Source organism: Sander lucioperca, chromosome 18, assembly GCF_008315115.2.
Source record: "Sander lucioperca isolate FBNREF2018 chromosome 18, SLUC_FBN_1.2, whole genome shotgun sequence".
Taxonomy (NCBI): Eukaryota; Metazoa; Chordata; class Actinopteri; order Perciformes; family Percidae; genus Sander; species Sander lucioperca.
The window spans coordinates 17,463,423-17,487,425 of record NC_050190.1 but is presented as its reverse complement, the minus strand read 5'-3'; the positions used below and the strand labels follow the sequence as shown (position 1 = coordinate 17,487,425).

At 42.0% G+C, this 24,003-nt stretch overlaps 1 long non-coding RNA gene across 1 annotated transcript; it reads right to left on the bottom strand.

Moving 5' to 3' along the window:
* Nucleotides 1-504: 504 nt before the first annotated feature.
* On the bottom strand, nt 505-23,333 carry LOC118493761. Its single transcript, XR_004895760.1, has 3 exons — nt 23,323-23,333; nt 5,244-5,253; nt 505-554 (listed from the first exon to the last, which is right to left on the bottom strand). It is a non-coding gene; the product is annotated as an uncharacterized LOC118493761 (long non-coding RNA).
* Nucleotides 23,334-24,003: the final 670 nt, after the last annotated feature.

Sequence of the window (24,003 nt, the reverse complement as noted above, 5' to 3'; positions counted from 1 at the left end):
CACTGCTACAACACACACAAGTTCACCATAATCTACAAAAGAACTACTTACATGTGCGCCCTCATTTAGAAGTCTCCCAGCTAATCCTGCCTTGTAACTGACCAAAGTTGTAGAAACAGCCTGTCTTTTACTGTCTATGGAGCTAGCTAGCTGACATGATGTACATCTGAGCTACTGCGCATGTGCAGTGCAATCAAAGATAGTACAGAAGAAGAAGAAGAAAAGAGGTCTCACTCTGTAGCTAAAACAGAGACCAGGTGAAAAGAGGATCTGCAGCAGTGAGAGAGAGCGGTGCAGTACAACACAAATATGGTGTTTTTTGAAAATTAAACCATGTAAACCTATTCTGGTACAACCTTAAAATACAATTATGAACCTGAAAATGAGCATAATATGGCTGCTTTAATTATTAAGCTTTAGAGTTCCTAGGTAGATTTTGTTAACTTTTTGATAGAACCAGGCTAGCTGTTTACCTTCCCCTTCGTCTTCGTGCTAAGCTAACTGGCTGCTTGCTGCAGCTACGTATTTAGCGTACAGACATAAGAGTGAATCAACTTTCTCATTTAACTTTCATCAAGAAGGTAAAGAAAAGTGTTTTACATACGTTTTATACATTAGAGCAGACACAGCCTGAAGTATTTATAACTTAAAATGCACACACACTTGTAGTACACGCACTGTGATGATGACAAGGCCTGATATCCTGTAAAATGAGATTGACTTCCTCTGGCCTCGGCCAGCCTACTTATTTCTGTCACGTTAAACATGGTGCTTCTTCTCCTCTTCACAACTTTTTTCTCCCTCTGAGCTAGTCAATACCCCTGTTTGTGTGGTTGCCCATTTTTCATGCGCTGACACAGGATGAGCTCTCAAATCCCGCTAAAAGCCTCCATTGTCTTTCTCTCTCTCGGCAAGCCAACTGATGAGCATCACAAGAAGAAAGGGGGGGAGAGAAGAGGACTGGAGCGAGGAAGAAGAAACATGTCTCTGGGGTTCCTTTTGCTTCCGAGGGGAGAAAAGTTATCTTTATGACAGTCACCTTGAATAGATTACTTGAGCATATGAGCGTGATGAAGATGTAATTTCCTAAGCAATTTCATCAGCAATTCATGCATGCACAATCACAAAAACAAAAGTGCAGGCTGTTTCCTGTGTGTTTCCTATGTGAGACATTAATAGTTACAAATGTGTCGCAGTTTTGCACAGCTAATGGCCCAAATAACAAAATACCTCATACAATGCCATCATATGATGCACATGTCATAAAATGGCTTTATGATATTGAAATAATGGAAGGAAAAATATATATAGCCACCACACAGTTTCAAAACATTTCATTTGAATCTATCACAAATGCTCAAAAGTGGTATCTATAAGCAAAGATCTAAATTAGATTTTACACGTCAGCTTTAGTCTGGTGTAAACATACCATTTGCATTGCCAAGCACCTAATTACAAGGAGAATCAGGTGCACAGCCCTCTTCACTGCCATGAATAGGGGTGTGTAGACTTAAAAGAAAGCCCTTTGTAATGCTAATTAATTCGATCAACTGGCTTATTGACTGCAAAAAGGCCCTCACCAGCAGGCAACCACAAAGCTGCAAATGGCAGCCATCTTGGCCGGGGGCTTGTGCAGATGTATCTGTCTGTCACACTCTGGCAGTGACTTAGAGGAGGAGAAGGAGGAAGGGATAGCTGGATGTCCGATGCTCATCCGAGCTTGCATGTTTGACTTGCCTCATTGATAAAATAGTCGTTTAAATCACTGTGGAGCTTGGAAACACAACTGAACCTCCAAAAAAACAATATCATGTTGATGTGTGTAGATCTTCTCCCCCCACCCCTCTTTTTGTCTCCCTGTGCCTAAGGTGGTAGACATGACGCGACACACAGAGCCGGTTACCATGGCAACTACTGCTTCGATGGACGTCTACGGCTGATACTGTTACTGGGAGCGGAAAGTGGTTTGGTGGGAACCCAATCAGGAGTAGAGTGGTAGAGGACATGGCTTTGGTGTTGTTTTTGTTTGCCTTATCATCTCTGGCGTGTTTATTTAAGATGACTTGGACTCCCACAATTTATGCAGCCGAGACTCTCAACCTCTGTGACCACAGGGAAATGAAGCGTGGTTTCCTTTTAACCTTTCCCCTCACCATCTCTCTGTCAGAGTCCATTTTTTTTTTTCCTCATCTAAATTTCTTTCCCTCAGGCTACATCCGCACAAATACAGTTCAGTCAGGACCACTTTGTCAAAATAGATTCATTCATCTGCAATTTGTATTTGGCACCATGGCTCTGTTCTGGGGCCTCCCTGCACTTCCACGTGCAGGGCTTAATTTGAGCCAAAACACGCCGGAACATGTTCCGGCATCTCCGATGTTAACTTCGGATCCCAAACAAGCAAAAATCGTTTCCGCCGATCAAGAACATGGAGACATTAGCCTATTTCGTACCCATGCAGTGCATGTTCTGAAATTAAAATAAACACTGCCCTGATGTACACACAGCGTTGTTTAGGTTTTTTTTGTCAGAGAAGCTACGTAGGCAGTGTAATTTTTTTTTTGTTCCGCTACCTCCAACCCCCGTTTTGAGTCGCCGGATCCACCCCCCCTCTGTGCTCCGGGACCTCCCACTTTACAAATTAAGCACTGCATACGTGGAAAAGCATGAGGCCTGTTTACACTGGCATGCTCATGCCCAGTATATGTGAATATAGTATGTGATATGCGTTGTCAGACGTGTTTATACGGACAGAGATCATTTCTGATACGTAGTGTGAACGGAAACCATTTTTGTTTCAAAACGCGGCTTAAAAATTAAAACGCAGTAGAGTGGATGTAGCCTCAGTTTTTCCTCTCCCTGTGTTTGTCTCTCGCATCAAGGCTTGGGCCATTATAGGCAAAATCACCCACAGGTGCTTTGTTTCCATTTGTTGTCATAACATGCAAGCAGGTAAGAAGGCAGCGAGGGATAAAACAGATGGCGAGACAAGTAAACGTAGAGGGCGAGGGGTTAAGAAGTACTGAAAGCGTTGATGAGTGAAGCAGAGGGAAAGGATAGTGTGTGTGTGTGTGTGTATGACAGGGGTGTATAAGGCAGCTCATCCCCACTGCCAACGGCACTGCGGCGTTACTAGGTCAGTGTGCCATCATCTCATTCATCATTATCACAGCCTGCTCTTCCTCCTCTGCTCTCCCTCTTCATCCCTCCCCATCCCATGCCTTCTTGCAGTCACTCTCTTCTTCCCACAATGGGAGAGACGCCGAGCTTCGGAGACAGAAGTAAGTAAATCCAGTAAAAACACAACAGTGTTCTGAAGATCCCTGTCCGCACTGACACGCCTGAGCATTAGGAAAACAGCTAAATCCTTATTCTCTTATCAGTAGGCAAATAACAAAATTGTGCATCACAGTGTATGCCGCGAGTTAGATAAGAGCAATACCACTCTCATATCGGTACGCTAAATATGAAGCTTGTCGGCTTAGCTAAGCATAGAAAGAAAACAGCTTGCTTAGTTCCATTCAAAGGTAATAAAATGTACCATTAACTTTAACACTATATAAACACATGATATATTGCTAGTTTAATCTGTACAAAAAAACAAAGTTTGTTAAAAACAACAATTTGTGTGGTTTTCTAGGTAATTGTGTGCTGCACTATTTTTTGCCTGTGGCTTCCTGAAGAAGACTCCGTTGGTTGCCTGTCAACAACTTTCATGGATGCCTTGGAAAGGGTTGGAAAGATAAAAGCCTGTGACCCTATATCATTGATTTTATTAACAATAACATATTAATAATTGGCAGAATGGATTGTTGTTATTGCCCATTACTAAAGACTTGGGCCTTGTTAGAAAGTGGTATGTAACAGTACAAGCACCTCTGAATGACCTGTCAATATCAAAAAGTGAAGAGAGCAGTTATCGCCTCCATTTATCAAATACACGTATGTCAAAAATCACAAGATGTCAGATGCACTTGGACAGACAGAAATCAATGATCCCTGGTGAATTCTGTTTAATGATCTGGAAGTATAGGCACAGATAGCATGACACACTTCAGACCAATAAAACATAAATAGGCTATAATTCGTTACAGCTTTGCTTGGCTGCATATTAGAAAGGGGCCAGAGTGATATAAGGCCGCACAGACTACTCCCCTGCTGCTCAGAAAAAGCTAAAAGCATAAGTGTTGATTGTTTGCAAGACACAAAGACATATATACGACAACAACCACTTGCGTGCAACCGCATGCAAATACATTTACCCCCCCCCACACCACCACCACCACCACCACTGCTACACACTCACACATAGACTCATTAGCTCAGTTCTGGGTTGTCTGCTAGCTTGTTTTTTTTTTTTTGTGGCCAATCTGTGAGATTATCACTCTCTCTGAGTCCCCGTAGGTTTTTTCCTCTCCCCTGGCTCCTCAAACCCTTAGCCTCCCCCCACTCCTCCTCCTCTCCCATCTTCATTGTAATGCTGATTTAAGGATCGGGTGGGGCATGGGAGCAGGGGGGGATGGGGAGAGAAGAGGTTTGTGGAGAGGCTGTGGTTGGTGTTAAGTATGACCTGGCAGCCCTGCTGTGCCTCTGCAGGCAGTCCAGCGTGGGCTTGGGGGAGGGGAGCCTAAGACAGGGAGAGAAAGAGAGAGCTTTATCCCCCAGCCTGTATACATGACTCAGACATCAGGATATCAACATCCTGGCCTCTTGAAATAAAAGAAGGCAGACAGTCCACTCGTATCTTCATTCAACATAATCTTATCCAGGAGTGGAACAGAGAAGAAAAGAATGCCCAATGGCGTTTTGTTCTGTCTAGACATAATGAGCTTAATGCCACTGAGGTCATGTTGTCGTTCCCTCTGTCATACACTAATACCATGTCAAACTAACTGGAAAATGAATAGCGATCATAATTTGCAAATGACAATGTATTAATCTGTGTATTTATCTGTGTGCCATTACTGAAACATCACTAATTTGCCCACACTGATTTTTCAGCTTTTGCTCTGGCTGAGGTGTGTTGTGGTAATAAATTTGTTTTTTTTTCTGCAAGTGTGTCAGGTTGTGTACTAGTATAGTGTATAATCACTGTGTGTGACACACACACACACACACACACACACACACACACACACACACACACACACACACACACACACACACACACACAGAATGGAGTCGATACTTGGCCACTGTGTTTTAATGAGCCATTTGTAGGATGGATTCATTGACTCAGGAACTCTTTTTGCACTAAAAAAGGCTGCCAGCTCACTTCATTCCCCAATTGAACAAGGTAGCACACAGTTGCCTGTTTCAATTAGGATTAGAGCATGAACATGTTCACACAGACATTTATTTTAACAATAACTATGTAATAATTTGTTGTTGTTATATCCTGGCTCTCCTCCACAGGGATCTAACTACAGGTTTAGTTACAGAGGCACAGAGTCAGTGGCACATGGAGAAAGTGGATGCTTGCCCAAAAGATGGTCCTCCAGCTGAGGGATGGTCTTCTCATTGAACTCAACTCAGTTTTGTGTAGTTCACTCAGCTTTGGCGTGATTCATTATACGGTCGTCATTTTGCTCCAGTTTCCCAGTTTCTCCATCTGCCATTGCAGCTGTGTTGTCATGGAGCATCATTGCAGTGGGTTGCGCTTGTTTGTGAGTGACCTATTTATAACCCACCCCTTCAATCTCTTGCCCCCAATTCCCTCTCTCATCCTCCTCCAGTTTATCAAAACAAGGTTACGTAAAGGCAGCTCCCTTTGAACCAGCACTGGGTCGTCACTGGGGCATGAACATCTTTGTAAGTTACTAAATAATTCAGGCGATGAGGTGAGGTGTTGTGTCTGGGTTATTTAAATGTCCCTCTTGAGAGATATTCTTAGCTCATTTTCATCTTCCATAATGTGACGTATGTCTGAGTGAAACGCGCACACCTACATTGTTGGATCAAGTAAAAAAAAAAAAAAAACTTTAATGTTTTACAGTAAAACACACTATATTTGGGACACACCAAGGCATATAGCTGAATAATTAACACAGGGACACAGGGTTAGAATTAGAACAAATTCTTTGTTTCTCTGTATCTTTACTGTCTGTTTGCTGTATCTGTGGGTTTGGGTGATAGCATGAAGACCTCAGATCTCAGTCATGCAAATGAGGTTAGGAGTCTTCAGCCTGAAGGGTGTAACAGTATATAGGTTCCTCTCTTCTTGCTAACATTGACCTCTTGCCAGGCTTCACAACTGTATCATCACACTGTCCGTAGCATTGAACTTACTAGCTTGCCTTGTCTTTCATTGAGCCAGCAATGTTTTCCTTTGTTTTATCAGTGCTTTCATTGATCTAGAACTGCCCGACTGTGTTTGCGGTGCAGCACTGACCTCATCTCAACTGGTCTGCTGAGACAGCTAGCATTGATCTATGCTAGCTTGACCAACCTTCCCAGTTGAGTCTGCATTAACCTCCCACTAGCCTAGGTCTGGTTAGCCCATTGCACAGGCTGGGTACAGCCTGACAGTGATTGCAAGTGACTGATTAGGGATTGATTGGCTGAAACATAGGGAGGTGGAGTGAGGTGAGGTGAGGATGTGGTTACTGCGTTATTTACGTTTGTGTCTCATCAGGAAATGGGTGCAGTCAAGTTGGGCAGAGATTTACTGTTACTGCCTGTATTATTCTCTCGTACATTCCCTCCTTGTCAGAGCCTGAAATACTGCCCTGGCACAGAGATAGGCTACATTAAAGACAAAACGGGAAGAATATATCTCCTGCTGACAGGTCCAATATGAAAGACACCTGCTCCAACGAGGGAAGAAAAAGCCATTTATCAGTTCCAAAGGGAGACACTCCCTTTGTGTGTCTTTCCCCTCGGGGCTTACTAAAAAGGTTATCATGGGTCAGTGATGAGCTGGGACTGGAGATCAATTGTAGCAGTTAGAAGACCCTCTTTATCTCGCCATCAGTAAGGGACAACGGTAACAGCAGGCATAGTATTGGGGCCAAGGGCATCGGTTGGGGCCGGTCACAGGAGGTTGTGTGCCATATGATCAGGTGCTCCTGCTGGACTTTCATAACATCCTCAAATACCTAACATGTAAGCCGATCAGGCACCATTCAGGACCGTGTGGGAGATAATCTGCTTGAACCCAGTGATAATGGTTTTGATATACATAGGAGGCCACAATTTGACGAGATTGTCAGTTCTTTATTGATGTCATTCAGGATTTAAGCCTATCCATCCTATGGATGTTTAACATAAGCACATTACCTGTGTCACATGGAGATGACCAGAACGATGTGTTGCACACACAACAGGAGCAATTGGATCACTGTCCATTGTGGCCTGATTTCTGTCGCCTGCTGGTGCGAAATGCCCTCAGGAATAGTGGTTGTTCATTATGGTAAGCAAAGACTCTTGAACTATGAAGGCTATTTGGTGTCATGTTTGTCCCTGCAGCATATGATGGAGGTTGATGTGGCTGGTTATGGGGCAGCTCCTTTTTCCTATGCTTAAAAAATTTGCCCAAAAGGGGCTCATTCCTGTAACATTCCAGGGTGTCCGATTCCCCCCCCCACCCCAAATTTGAAAGTATTGAGATAACTAAAACCATCATACTCTTAAACCCCTTTCCCACTGGACAAAAACCCCACTAAAACCTACTAACATCTGTTTTTTGTCTTTAGTGGGAAAGGTTACAATCAACATTCATTCCCGGGACAAAATTACTCTGCAGTAGTCATGGGTATTTATCGGCTACAGCTCCGATTGGCAGTGGTGGAAACATGGCACCCGGTTGGACACGCTAATTTATACCCCTATTCCTTTTACTCTTTGTCACCTCAGCCACAAATTACATCCGTCTCTGTCCAAGCAGCACTCAGATATCGTTCCAAATAAGTAACAGATATAAAAAAGAAGTAACCACCGTAATATTTTCACTGGCCTCCATGCTGCTTTCTAATGTTTACTAACTCTATTTTCCAGCACGTTTGTGACCTTGAATGTGACAAACAAGAAAACAAAAAGAAAAGACATACTTGGCTACTGGCAATGGGAAAGGAGTCTATCGTCTATTTTTAACAGGTTTTCCTGCATATAAAAAAACAGCATCTTTTAGAGAAGAAGAGGATAGAATCTTTTGAAATAAAAACAACCTTCTACATTACATTTAGCTGATGCTTTTATCCAAAGCAACTTATGTATATGTCAGAGGTCGCGCACCTCCATAGTAACTAGGGATCTTGTTCAGGGAGACATTGGTTGATGTGTTACAGTGGGAATCGAACCCAGGTCTCCCACACCAAAGGCATGTGTCATATCCACTCCGCCATCATCACCCCAACTTTTACCCAAGGTTGAGAGGATTTCATAGAGGGCAGGTAATAAACTGGGCATTAAAAGTGCTATCTGGCTTTACGCTCTCCGCAGAACATTCAGAGGGTTCTTTAAGGGAGAGTTATGGGGGTGTCATGGGAAAGTTGCCTGGGTAGAGAAAAGTTGTACTTCCTAATGGGCCGAGTGACCTCAGTCTCTTCAAGGCCAGGGTGATCCGGAGTAACGACCAGGTGCTTTGACCATCTTTATCTCGGCTCCTGTGCTATCATACACCTCAAACCTTCAAAGGGTCCTGCCCGGCTCTGAGTTAACACAGCAATCCACTGCACACCTGTGTGTATGTCGCTCACACATCCCTGCACTCACACAGACACACTCCATAAGCTTGATCAATGAGCGTGTCACGTGTGTGTTCCCAAAGCGCTGTGTCACAGTATAACAAGAGGTTGTTTCAGGGCAGTAATGGCTTGGCTATAGGCATAAATAAAGCTCAATGAGCTGAATGCCTCTGTATTCACAGCTGAACAGCTGGCTGGGAATCTTTCTCATGTCCAAACCTATAGACCCATCTCCTTCTTTCCTTGTCCAACCACAGACTGAATCACCTTATAAGGGCTGAAAGTGTTTGGAGCCTCAAGTAGTTTGGCAGCAAGTAAGTGACTGTTGGGCTTGATGTATGGCCTTGTTATTCCAAATAGAGAAGAGGGAAACGGCTGATTATTGATATCTGCTAAGTGTCCAGGATGAGTAATGTGGCTGTCCAACCAAGCAGCTGTTCACCAAGCTTTTGGCAGGTGGAGGAAATCAATAGCAAGACACACCTTTCAGATGAGGATAACGGATGACAGAGGGTGGCCCTGTAATGGAAAGATACCCATCTTTTGCTTTGGCCCGGGCCTCTCCAGCAATTGCACAGACAGTGAAGACAGTAATGACACTTTGGTGATGAAAGCCAGTCTGGGAGTTTAATCAGGCTACATGTTTGACCGTTGATGTCTGTTAATACTGTTGAGGTTTGCAAAACCGGCACAGAGGCTTTCCATGTTCCCTTAATCAATTTACTTTCAGAGGTAGTAAAGCCATTATCATTGTCAAAATGGGATCAGCCAAAGTAACTCTTCCTCCCAATTGTTTCCCCACCTCCCATAGGCTCAGATGCATCTTCTTACAGATTAGGACAGCTCTCATCAGCCTTGCTCCCTGCAGACGTGAAGCACATTCCCTTGCTGAACCCCTTTCACTTTTTCATCAGCTTGCATCATTACATGTCACATATCATCCACTGAATCTGTGGCAGTGCAGTTCTACACACACACACACACACACACACACACACACACACACACACACACACACACACACACACACACACACACAGTGAGTGACAATATCTTGTTTTCAGTCTGTGCAAATGTTGTTAACCAGGTGGAGCGTGTTAATCTGATTGTTTATAAGAAGCACATTTGTGGTGAGTAAGATCCCTGCACTGCCTGATTGTCACTGTCTAAGTGTGAAATATACAACAAAGTCAAATTACAGCAACGCCACGTGACTCTCTTCTCTTTCTCTTCATGTTTGTCCCTCTGGTCGCTTCTCTCTCCCCTCTGCTGTCGTGCAAATGGATTAATCTTGTAGCTCCCAGTGCGAAGGGAGGCTATAGAGTGGTGCGCTTGTGTCAGGGCACCGTGAAATATGCATGTGTGTTTTTATCCACGTTTTGAGAGTGAAACAAAAAAAACAAGACAGAAAGAGGAAAACAGATGGAGGAAGAAGAGTTCAGTGTATGTTTGATTGTGAGAGTGTGTGAGTTAGGTTGGGGAGATGAGGGAGAGAGAGCACGAGAGATGAAACTCAACATGTGGTTATGAGATGATGAAATTTGCATCTACTCTGCATATTTATAGTTCTATGTCATGACACAAATGAAAAGGAGAAGAATGGCCAATTTGCCCTCAGCTATGTAAAGATCAAGTGTGATTGGCACATATTTTGCCCTTTCAGGCAAACGTTTCTCACATAGAGTCCCAAAATAGAGTCATATCCATTAATAAACCATGTACCTGCTGTGCATCCCAGCTCTTTTCCAGTATCCCTGCAGGAGAGAGAGAGAGGAGGGGACAGTCAGTGGGTCTGCCTGTTAACAAAACTGAATCTGTGTAAAGCCCTCAGTCACTAGTAAAACTACATTATTAAAAACGTTTTAATAGTCAAATCACATGAAATACTCTTGTCTTGTCATTCACTGTAAATCCCCCCCTGTCATTTCTGACTCCACATTTTCCCCCTTCAACCTCCTGCTGCCCTTTTATTGCTTTGCTTTCACTCTCCCTGTTGACTGAGCAGTGGCATCAATGACAGTGCTCTAAGTGGTTGCCATGACAATGCCATGACAATGCCATGACGACACTGATGGAATTCATTTGGCATGGCAGGGATCACATAAATGGATGAGTTTGAACCTGAGGAACCTCATGTCTGGTAGGTGTCTGTAGACGGCAAGAAAGTAGACCCCATCACACCCTCCTACAAACACAGATACAATCCATACTATATCTCCATTCTGAAAGCTCCAACTGCCACAAAGATGAGCTTAAAAGTTGGTTTGATTGTGAGCAGATGATGTAACATTGAGCCTCTAATATCAAGCAGAGATCAGGAGCAGACCACAGAGGTCTGGTAAGTTCACTTCTTAGTAGCCTAGTCTTCAGCCCAAACTGACACTGACTCAGGTGACTTCACTTCAGCCTTGTTTCCCCAAGCAGTCTGGTTCAGTTCAGTTCAGTTCAGTTCGTTACACATTAGAACAGATTTTTTGCGATTCCATTGTCAAAAGTTGTAGATGGTACGAATAGAACCGCTCCATTCAGTCCCGTTTTTTCGTTACTCCTCTGTTGAGGTACCTAGTACACTGATAGAATACTAAAAGGTGGAGCTAGAAACACTGCAGTTCGTGATTGGTGCATCATCGTTGGTGAAGAGGAATACAGCGAGAGCTGGATAGACTAGTGAGGAATAAAAAGGTTTTTCAGCGTATTGCTGTCCACGGCTATTACCATTCAGTAACAACTGAACAACAATTCAGTAAGTACTGTCTGCAGTGGAAACGCAAAACAGATCTAGTATTGAACAGAGATGGTGGGAGAGTTGGAGGCAGGGCCAAGGCTTAAATATTTTTAGGACAGATACTGTATGATTAACTGAAGCCAAGGGATATAAGTTTTCATATGACAGCTACGGTGTGTCTTTTTCTGGGGAAAAGAAGCAGGTTTTGCAGTAGACGATCTGCATACCACTCAGCACTCACCACTCATTCTGTCACACTCACCACTCTCCTGGAGCCGATGAGGAATCATGGGAGGTCAGCGTGGGCGGGGGTTGCGATATGACATCACATCCATCATGGCGGCCACAGGCCCTAGCTGCCACCAGCTGTTGTACATTAAGCAAAGTGCAGCAGGCGGATTTGGCTGAGCCAGTTATGGGATAACTCCATAATATTACTCTGTTAGGGGCTGTCTTGAGCTCTTTATTTCATAATGCATCATGGTTTTACCACCCGGCCTACCATTTAACCCTCAGGAGCTGTCGTGAACTTCTAAGCTGATTACGGCACCCTGTGCTAAGTTTATCCGTTATTACTATTGGCCTCTGCTCATCAGTCGAGTCTTAGCACACCTTGTCGTCTCTATCTATGAAAACAGTGTTGGCATTAGATTATTGTACAGATGGAAGTGCTGAATTTCATCAAGCAAGGCCATCAAATCAAACGTGTGATGTTTCCCCTGGCCTCTAATGTACACTCTCAACATGACTGGGTTTTGTACCACCACAGAGTACCACACAACATGCTTGCATTAATCTGACCCACCACAAGTGCCACACAATAGTTCCTTGGGGAATCCTGGGAGCTCACAAAAACTTCCAGACTACCAAGGAAGAAAGTTGTGAAAGTCTGCAGTTGAAAAGGAAAGAATATCTAGTGATTTCTAAGAAACGGCAACATTTTTCAATCCCCTACTGGTTCGCTCTTGGTCTGGGTGTGTGTTTGATGAGTGTCTGACTGAGAGAGAGAGAGAGAGAGAGAGAGAGAGAGAGAGAGAGAGAGAGAGAGAGAGAGAGAGAGAGAGAGAGAGAATGTGTGCAATATGTAGCGGGCCTTTTGACAGTAATTGTTTGGGATGGCGGTGGCAGCTGTGGGACAACTCAGGGGCAGAAAGGTGATAGTTTGACCCTCCCCACCCTCTGGGCTCCACTCAAGCCGTGTCCACACTAATGGAGATACATTTGAAACAGCATCTTTTGCTCTCAGTTTTGGCCTTTATCCATACTAAATCGGCCTTTGCCACCATCAAGAACAGAGCTTCTCAAAAAACACTCTCTGGAGAGAGCACATTAAATATGCTCTGTAGACGAGGAAAATTTAGCTTTTTTGAAAACAGTTGTGAAACCTTCACAGACCTGGTTGAGAATGTCTGCATAGTAATAAAGTTGGGTATACTAATATGGAGGGGCATCTTTTGGGGCCCCCTTTTGAACTGAAATAACATGTATAAAAGTATATGCTTGGTGTGTGCTTTGTGTACTTATTTGGTCAAAACTGTATTAACCAAAATTTGTTAACCAAAAAGTTGTGTTTTATGTAGTCTCGCTTTGCCAGACCCTCCTCCAAAGCCCTCCTACGTACTTATGCTCAATTTTCATTTCCCTTCAGTACTACGTCTGGGTTCGCGGTATAGTCTTGGGTTTTCTCCAGCCAAATTTTTGGCGGTCCAATCAGCGAACAGAGGGAGTGGCTGAGAACGATGACGTTGAGGCCGTGCGCTAGAGTTGTAGTTCCGTAATGTTGTTGGAGAAAGATGCGAGCAAAGCCATTCGGTCCGTTGTGGCAACGCTGCTGAATATCTAGAAGTTAAAGCCCGAGCAAGAACAATCTTTGTTGAGTTTTGTTGGTGGCCATGATGTTGTGGCCCTCCTCCCCACAGTGTTCGGAGAAAAGTTTGATTTTCCAGCTCACTCCGTTAGTGGTGAAGGAGTTGGCCAAGTCTAACGCTAGCGATGCTAATGCTAAATATAAGCTTTGTCGGTCTCCCCTCTTGTTGCACATGCGCATGACATACACAGCTAACACTTGTCAATGGAGAGTGGCCAGACTTTCTGTACAAATGAAATGTACGAGTCTGGTAGGACCAGGCTAGCTAAACTCTGCAGCCGCTGCAAAATAGTCGTGCGAGAGAAAACTCAGATTGGACAGATAGTCTAGCTAGCTGTCTCAATTTATCATGCAGAGATCTGAGAAGCAGTCAACAATAGTCCTCATAAATCCACCGAATTTAAAATTCCAACACAAAGAAAGCGGAAGGAAACGGAAAATACATGCATCCTGTGGAATTTCCTGCAGCACCGGAGCAATCCCAGAAGTGGAACGCAAAGGATATAGACTATGTTTATGTATCTTTTCCCAGTGACAGGGCACTTACGATACTGTGGTCTCCAGCTGTGCAAGCGTGTGGTAAAGACTGACATTGACTATGGCACTCAATGTTTAACTAAGATGAATGAAAAACAATGTTGAGTGAGATTCAGTGCTAACATCAGCAAGCTTGGCCAACTGGCTTTGACATTCTGAAAAATAATGCTAAGTGAGATTTGGTGCTAACATTTGCACATTTTAGCTACTTTCTGAATGGAATACAACCACAACAGCATGATGGGTGTTGAATGTTGTAAAGGGACAGACAGCTGCATGGGTCATAGGTCTTTTAGTCCATATTTGATCTAAACCATGAATTACATCAGTAATAGGGCAAACTTGTCCTTCAACAAAGACTTGATCCAAGTAGCTTAACAGTACAAATAATAAGTAGCAATGTACCATAATACCAATGAAATGTATGATAAAGATTTGAAAGTAGGGAGTCATTTTATAGGTTGTTGCCCTCTTTAGTCCCAAGTCTCAAAATTGTTGTCTACTCAAAATAACAGCTCCCTGTGTTAACTACAATGTAAACCCCAATCCATCCATGACACAAAATTTTAATGTTACGTCCACACAAATGTTCAGGATTGTCAAAACAACATAAAACCTTTATGTTCATTTGACACAAAAAATCATCCCATGTGAGGTTGACATAATTTTTTATGTTAAGTCAACAATTTTTGACTTTTGAGTTCATTCTACTTAAATGTATAACGTCAACATCACATAATTAGTTCAAGGCCAATTAACAACACATATACTGTGCACTTAGCATATATTTTTATAGTTACGTAAACCTAAAAAATGGTTGTCAAAATATGTACTCAATGTTTTTATGTTCATATGACAAGCGGTCACTTTCATGTTCAACAAAATGAAAATATTGTGTTCACTTAACACAACAAAAACACATAATTACAACATAAGTTCCAGAGTTATGCTGAACACAAACATTTTGTGCTGTTTCACCATAAAACTGCCACAATGTTTTGTCTTTTTTACCAACGTATTATGTTTTAGTACACATAATTAAGTTTTAACTAGTCAAAGCAACGTTAAATTTAAAGGTTGAGAACAACTTCCATTTCTTTGTTTGTCTAATTTAAAATGTTTGAATAGAAAGGATACATACAATTTGTGTTATGTTTGATTTGACCGTACTGCAGTCAGATGCAATTGGTTTATTGGCTGGTCAATTCCCATGATGCAAGGCGGTAAATAGAGTTGTGATAAAATTTGCTGAAAAGTTTGCAGTTTGTTCGAAATACAAATGTAACTTTATGAGTTCCGTTTATTAAACGTGTCTGCTTAGAATTTTTGTTGCCTGGTAATTGTCATTGTTGTGCTGATTTACATTTGTAACCATGAGTTAAGTGACTGTTACGTTTGGTAAGAGCTGGAGTATTGCAGCATTAGACTTTGAGCAGTAATAGGCTTCCTTCAGCCATTAAGCTGTGGTGTATCACTTCACTAGTGGTTCTTTTGTGTGAAGTGATGCAAGATCAGCGGCTTTAGAGGGGCCTCTATTTCGCATGAGGCCCTTGGGAGGCCACATCCAAACACTCATGCTATCTCCGCTATAGATGTGGTTATGATGTTTTAACTGTTTAATTGTTGTTTGTACATAAAATTAACAAGTTATGACACATAACTTTTTGTGTTTAATAAGCATAAAAATACACATTAAGCAACCTGATTATTCTATGTTAATATAACGTAGAATCATGTTAAGAAAACACTAATTATTTTTGTTGCATGACTAAAAAAGGTTATGTTAAACTGACATAAATTTCCTTTCAGATAACACTCATGTGACACATTTATTTTATGTTTAGTGTACTCAAAACTTTAATGTTACCATACTGTTCTAAATTAAAAGTTTTGAGTGCAAGCCGTTTCCAAAAATTGTTTAGGTTGAGTTAGCAAATTCGGATTTACAGTGTATCACCTCCTCCCTCTAGACTTTATCAGACTTTTACCTGCACCTTGCTGCTCGCATCTGTTACATGATGTCTGGCTTTGGTTCAGATGACAAAGGCTTCTTCAGCTATCTAAAAATGTCACCCTTGGATTTTCCATCTTCACTTTTGATTGCCTACCGTCTGGTTCAGCCCCATGGCTTTATATCTCTGCCTCTGTATTGGCTATACGCTTGTTAGTCTGCCACCTTGTCTCTCCTTTAGCCAGCTCAATAGGAGGGTAAAAATATTTTTACAAGCTTCCCTCCAGTATCTTTCTTTGCCTCATCCTGTCCTCCACATCCTTCCCTCGGCTTGATTCTTCTTTCGTCTGCCTTCCTTCCTAGTTTTTTCGGTATTGAGAAAAGCAAGTAGGAGGTCAGACAAAACAAAATAAACATTCTATATATATTACACATTATATTTTTGTGTGTACATGAAAAAAAAAAATACAGAACAAAGCAAAAACAGACTGCACTGGTTGACTGTTTGTGGATCCTGCAAGCACAGCATTCTCCAGCAGCATGTGTGAATGTCATCAGTGGTTATGGTTACTTGTGGACAGTGGAGTGGTGTTCAGTGACAGCTTCACAATGACGAACCCAGTGAGCACGAGTGGAGAGAGAGTAGCTCACATGCAGGCCTGGTGGCCGCGCTCTGTCCATGGGGGTGGTGGGGGGGTTGGACCAAAATCTGCTTTGGCCGTTACAGCAATCTGGGTCAGTCAGAGGCTGGGAGAGAGTGACCTCATTGCTCCTACATTATCATTATTTCCCCTGTCTGTTACTATGCTGGGACTCAGGGAGACCCTGCACCAGGAAATACGTCCAATTCCCCCCTGTGACAGCACGTGTGTACACACACATGCACATACACACACTTAGGGGAGAGGAAACGTAGTTACGACAGTCCCGAACTGAGAGGCCAAAGGTTACCATTACAAATGGCTCACTCTCACGTTCAGCCATTCAACAGACGTGCTAATCACACTCTCTCACACAAACAGAGTGATACTGAACCCGTTTCTCCTGCAGTGCTACATGATTACACATCTCACGGGTTGAGATTTCATTTACTGCCATGAAGTGGGCCCCATTTTCTCATCATCTCAGTGTTTCCTTTCTAATCTCTCAGGCTCTAAGCATTAGCGAAGCAGTTTGATGAAACACCAAAGCTATCGGTGAAAGAAAATGAAAAAAAAAAATGGATGTGCCACCTCGGTAACAGCACATCTGTTTAGACCACCAACCTTTTTTCTTTTTCATTGCCTCGCTGGCACTCCCTCCTTTTCTTTTTGCTTCATTTCTCCGAGCCTGTATCTCCCTCCTGAGCACTGAACTCCTGCCAGTGACTGTTAGAGGAATCTGATTTGCGTAGATTACATTAACATTCTCCAGATGTTCATAGTCAGAGATCTGACACCTCTGTCCCACAACGGTCTCGTCTTGAATAGCAAAGAGATGCAAGGCTACGTCTTCTCAGAGCTGCGAGGGAGTGCTGTATCTTAACAGAACACGAGCCGATGGATGAGATGGACTTGGATTGGGTTCAAAGGAAATGAGGTGTGAGCTTTAAAGAAAAATATAGTTGAGGTGTACAGGAGGAGAAGAAGGAGTTGGATGCAAGTGACTGATTCAGAAAATAAATGAGCCTTGTCAAACAGAGAAAAAGTGGCTGAAAAAATCTATATGCAAGAATAAAAATACAGAGAAAGTAACCTTAATAGAAGGAGTTGAGTCTGTAGAAGAGGAACAGAAGAGCTTCATTTAATACTCAAGTCCCTTTACTCTGCTCAGTCCATCTGTTTGGTCTTGTCTTTACAGGGTTTGGTGCTTACTGCATAGCCACAGGAAGTAACCAGCCCCCCTGGGTCTTCAGAATGGAACGTGATCCTTTTAATAAGCCCTGACAAAGTCCTCAACCACTGCCTTCCTCTTCAAAAGTCCCTTCAGGCTCCGCTGTAAGCCTCACTTTGGCCTTGGAGAAGGCTTGATTCTCAACACCACACAGGGATCAACGCTGAGGCCAAGCCCAGCCTCGTAAACAAAGCCGACATTTAGGAAAACGGAAATTACTGTACGCGCTGCAAAACATGTTCGATGATTGGTTACTACGGTGGAACTTCCACCACAATCTACAAAACTTGTGACCACCGTGGACTCTGTATGCTACAAGAAGCTCATGGCTTTTACCCACGGTCTTACATACTACTAATTTGTTTTTTTGCCAAATATGCGTTGAGTAGAAATTGCTGCCTGGAACATGTTCCCTGGTAATGCAGGACTTTTTACCTACAACCTTTGCTAGAATTTTTTTTTTTTGGAATGGAATGTGATTTGGTGTTTTGTAGAATGATTGACCCTGTCTCCTAGAAATTGTTTGGCTACAGAAGCAAATATGTTTTGTAATAAACTAAAAATGTTTTTGCCTCAAAATGTCAATACTTACAGAATAACAACAGAACGTTCACTGACAACGTGTGTAGTTTATTTTTAGCCATGCTAGCTGCTCGACTCGGGATGGCAATGTCGTTCGATCTGTCTGTCTGTCTAGAGTGAAATATCTCAACAGCTATGTGATGGATTTCCCTGACATTCATGGTCCCCAGAGGATGAATACAACTAACTTTGGTGATCCCTCGACTTTTCCACCAGCAGGTTAGCAGTCTTGGCTTTCACTGAAATATCTTGACAACTGTTGGATTGATAACCATGAAATTTGCTACACACATTTATATCCCCCTCAGGATGAAATGTAATAACTTTGGTGATCCAGTCTTTTCATCTAGTGCTTCGATCAGGTCACAATTCCAATGTACTTTTGTTTTTGACAAAAATACTATCAAAACTAATGACGTTGCCATCAGTTGCTCTTTGTGTTTATTGCTAATTAGCAAATGTTAGCATGCTAAATTAAGATGGTTGAACATGGTATAAACATTATACCCCCTTAATATCAGCATGTTAGCATTATCACTGTGAGCATGTTAGAATGATGCATACCTGAGCAGTTAGTTCAAAGCACAGCCTCACAGTGCTGCTAGCATGGCGGTAGACCCCAAGTCTTGTTGTGACAATATCAGCTTGTAGCAACTAAAGCATGATACAACTTTGTAATGATTATTTAGGCAATCTCACAGCACCTGGTTAAGGTTAGGAAACCTAAACACTGGTTAGTTTAAAAAAGGTAACTATTAAATCAAGCTTAGCGTTAGTTCATGCAGGACTCGGAAGTCATACGCCCGCTGATTGAAATATCATTCCTATCAGACACACACCAATCACAGCCACATCTCACATCACGGCAGTCCTTTAAAATGTGATTCCCTCCTCACTGATCCCTGCTGAACTGATGCACCCCCAGCCTCCACCTACCTATTTCAGAGTCCTAACATAACTCAAAGTTTAAAATATCTTTCTTTTAGCTCACTCTTTCATACCCAGGGAGGTTTCTGCATAGCGCTCCCTGTTTCAGCTTAGCGTGCTGCTTGGCTGATCCAGGGAGCATTATGAAGCGCGGAGCCATCAGCACCAAGAATAACTGTATTTCCATTTGTTGGAATAAATAGTTAAATCTATGATGAGAGTGTTCCTGACTGAACTAATAGATTTAACTGGTAACAAAACTCACATTGTAACTGTGGGTGAAAACATACTGTCTGGCACGTACTATAAGGCATGGAATGCATGGTGTGATATGGGTGTTGCATTATAGGAAACAGGAACTACTCCTTGGCAGAAGTTGTATCATTGTTGAATGGTCTAAGATTGGAAACAGTTTGGACAATTTTACTGACACCCTAGATATGATCAAATGTGTGTGCGTGTGTGATCATGTTTCCACCACATTTTACTCTCAGCACATTCCAGATCGTCCTCCATGTGTTGTGCATGTATGTGTGCAATGTGAAGCCATGTATCGTATCACTACAATCCCGTAGTGGAGATCACTTTCCTAAAGATTCAGTAAGAAACTTTATGTAAAGTGCGGAAGATTAAATCGAAAGTTAGATTTGATAAATTTGATTTATAAAAATCCAGACATGTTTATGAGTATTCTGACCAATTTCAATGACTTTTTCTTTGTATTAATTCTTTTCTTTTTATTTTCTTCACTCTAGACCCTGACTGGGATCCAGAACAGCACATCAGATGCTGAAAGGTGGACTGTGTTTCATCTTTGAGGTATATCGCGCACATACATATGACTTTCATATGACATAAGACTTTCTGTGGAATTATTTTTGTTGTGTGCTTTATCTGAGTCCCGTGAGCTCCAGCTCATATACTTTCTATCCTCCCTTGTGGTGGTTTAAAAGAAGAGGAAGATGCTGAGGATCAGAGAATGTACATGAGAAAGAGATAAAGAGCAAAAAAACAACTCCTCTATGGAATCTAATCTTAACCGGACCAAAAACACAGGCGGAAAAATTTTAGTCATTTGGCATCCATGAAAACAACAACACAACATCTGGTTAAATCTCTTCACTATCTAAACACTAACATTCTTTTAGCTTCATCTCAAGATGGAGGAATACAACAAATCTGCTGTTTGAAACATGGACAACCAGAGGAATCTGAGCTATGAAAGCTATGGGTTAGGAACTGTTTTCATATGCATACAAACACACACACTGATAACAATGTTGTGCAAACAATCCACCACTTTCGGGGTGCCAATTTTCACAGTGGGCATGTGCGTGCCTGACCGCATTCTTTTTCATGTCTGTGTCAGAATAGGTTTCATTTTTGTGGCACTTTCTTCACTGAGAATGAAAATCTGTCATCTTGACTTGCTTGGTGGAGATTTTATTTCACAATGAAGATGGGAGGCTACTTGTTGACTACTAGACTGTAGTAATTATACTGCTGTGCTGTGAGTGCCTTCTTTTTTTTATTTGGATTTCCAGTCAACAGGACCTGAGAGAAACAACAGAGACAGCACTCGTTTTTTTGTACTGACCTCGAACGGCTGGATAAAGGTGTGAAGTTAGCTGCACTATGAGGAATAAATCTCATAGCTAGACAATGTGATATCATTACATTATCAGGTTAACTACACTTCAAATCAACATTATGAGTTATTGTATTAGAAAATATTGTATTATTACATTTTCAAATGAAATGTAGTTTGATATTTTATCATGCTGATAAGTCATTTTATTACACTACAATGGAATTCACTAGTTAGCTAGTTAAATATCACAACACAAACATAACATAACCAATAAAGACATTAGTTTCAAAGAATAATTTGGGTTATGAAGAACTTTTTTGAAGGCCTTTTTTTCAAAGGGTCAAACTATAGACCCTCTGGACTTACATCCTAAGCCTTCATTGATTTTTGATATACATAAAGTGATATGTTAACAATCATCAAATCAAATCGGGGAAATGCGCTGTGAGATGGGATTTGAGACCTCAAGTGTTTCCTTGGAGATTAATTAAAATTCCTGACACTGTAAATCATGGTAAAGTATTTTTATGATTGGTTCTTAACACTATTATTTGGCAGCTCAGTCTGCTGAATGACATACTGTAGTAGCTATAACAGAAATGTTCCCTTTGAGCTGCCAAATACAAAATTATAATCACATTAAAACCCTCAACTAAAGGGTCCTCACACCAGAGAACAACCTGACCCTTGTCACACAACTATTGGGGATGTAAGCATGGTGGATCCTAAAACAAGTTTTTATTACATTTTCAACTCCATCAGAGAGACATTATACTTCACACTAGTTATATGACATTATTCGATAGTTAGTAGAAGCTGTGTATTTTCCTCAGCTGGAACCATTTTGATTGAGTTTTTAAATAGCTTCATGGCAGTTACAAAGTGGGACAAAAAGCTGCTGAATGAAAATTAACTGACTAATGACTTGCATGTATGTGAATTAGGAGCCACTGCAAGCTCATTAATTTCAGTCTCAGCATCTCTGGGGCTCTCTAAATGATCCCTTCATCATGCCATAATGATGATCTATATTTAGGCTCACACAACACCTGGAATGCTGTTCACACTTTGAATCACATTTCTGATTTTTTACCTCTGGCTACTTTTGGTTCCTCCTCCAACCCCTCTGCCCCCAGGTCATACAGGAAGTGACAGTACCCTGCTGAGCAGCAGAGCATATGCAGGATGCAGATCACCCCCAAAGGAAGAGGAAGAGCCTTTACATGTTTTCCCCAGAGATATGAAGGGATGACACATATGTAAAGGATTGCCCGAGAGAGACAGAGGGAGATTTTGAAGAGTATGAATGTCAGACTGATAAACGTTCAAAGAATTTATAACATCTGCAAGAGCCAGGATGGGAGGATGTTGGGTAATAGTGGCTGTGCTGAAGTTGAGTCACAGACTCTGCAGACCAAATAGTGATAGCAGGCCATTCATTCTCAGAGACAAAGGGAATAAACCACCCAGATAAGTGGAGTTAATGAAGTAGCAGATATGAAAGATGAGGATATGCAGTTAAGGTTGGACAGAATGCTTCCGGCTTTGGCTCCTGGGAGGAAAGAGGAAATCCTTTTATAACCAATGAGCCTCCACTTGAGACTAACAACACTGTCTAATACCTGGACAACAGATTAATCAGCTCTCTTCATCATTCTTTGACTTTGCTGATGCAGGAGCTACATAACCTTTGAGAAGCATAACTTGTCAATTTAACTGCTGGTTTTCCTTTTTACAGTTTAGAAATGTGTCGTCCCAACAGGTTTGACACCTCATATAAACAGGCCATGCGTTAACGGCCCTGTGACACACTCATCCTAGAGGCTAACTGACTGACCAGTCAGTTTGTTTGCCTGTTCCTGCCCCATTAATTTACCCCCAGGAGAGATCACAAGAGTGAGTTTCATGAATATGGCCTTCCTAAAGGCAGCCCTCCCTCAATTAGGACCTCATAAATAAGAAATATGGGTGGGTAGGGGGGAATTGTAAAGTGGTCAGGAATGGGGTGTGTTAGGATAATGATAAAAAAAATTCTGGACTTTGAGTCACACTGAATAATGTCCACCACCAGTGAAAATAGATAAAATAAAGTTTTTCGATTAGCACAAGATATTCATCTTATCTTTTTTTTTGTCTTTGAGTGTCCCAGTTATCTGCGATCTTTAAATGACAGGACTACATTTTTTCACAACGTAAATGGCGTGACTATCACTTCAGTCATCTTACCACACACAAATACACACACCACTCAGTAAAGATAAATGTTTAGATCTTTTTGTAGATCGGATTTCTCTCCAAGTTTTCACGCAGGACTCCTAAGCACAAAACTCTGAAGCAAGAGAAAAGGGTCAGCGGACTGTTAAGATTAACGCATGACTACCTTACAGTGACGGCCCGAAAAAAACAAACCAAGTCAGTTCCAAGCCAGTAGCAACAATTGCTGAAGAATTGTTATTGGCACAACAGAGGCAAGACAATGCTTATGTGGTTTTGTTAAAGACGGACTTGTTTAAACCATCTCTATCCTTCATCTCGTGTCTTACCCCTTCTGCCTTTCTTTACATGCCTGACATGCTTAGCGATGACTTATACCCACAAGAATGCCGGCTGAGAGTTTAAAGGACTCCTGTGTGTCTCACTCCTTGTGTATCCCCAAGAGGAAAAACAAAGGAGGGGTCTCACATTTGATAAATGGGAACTTTTAATTCTAGATAAAATAAATGGGGTCTATTTTCTTTCCATTTCACAATGACTCATGTAAAACTCAATCATATTGCATTGTAACTATTAGGATATTTAGCTCTCAGTGTTCCTCCAAGCATTCCCCAATTGAAAGATTGGTCTCACAAAGCGCCTAACAGCCCAGCTGTGTGAGCACGGGAAATCACACATCTTTTGACGGGAAGTTCTATCGACACACACGCCAGCGAGTCAGGAAGCTTTGCTAACTCGGCTCGCCGGTTCATTCATAAATCTTGACATACACAAGCGCAGAGCATAACCAGGGAGCCAATCAGATGAAGCTTTGTTGTTTCGGTCAGAGATGCAGCAACTTCTGACAGGATATGAAAAGGTCGGGGGTCAGCAGAGAGCTGGGTTTAAGTTGGAATCTGTGTGGGTGGTTTTAGGGGTTAACAAATATAGCAACTGGATCATCCTTTGACTTCGGATGTATCCTCTTCATCTTCAGATGGAGCTGTGAAGTGGAGAGGAATGTCCTGGAAAGATGCAGATCACATGTGTTGATAGCTCAACTTTCTGTCATTC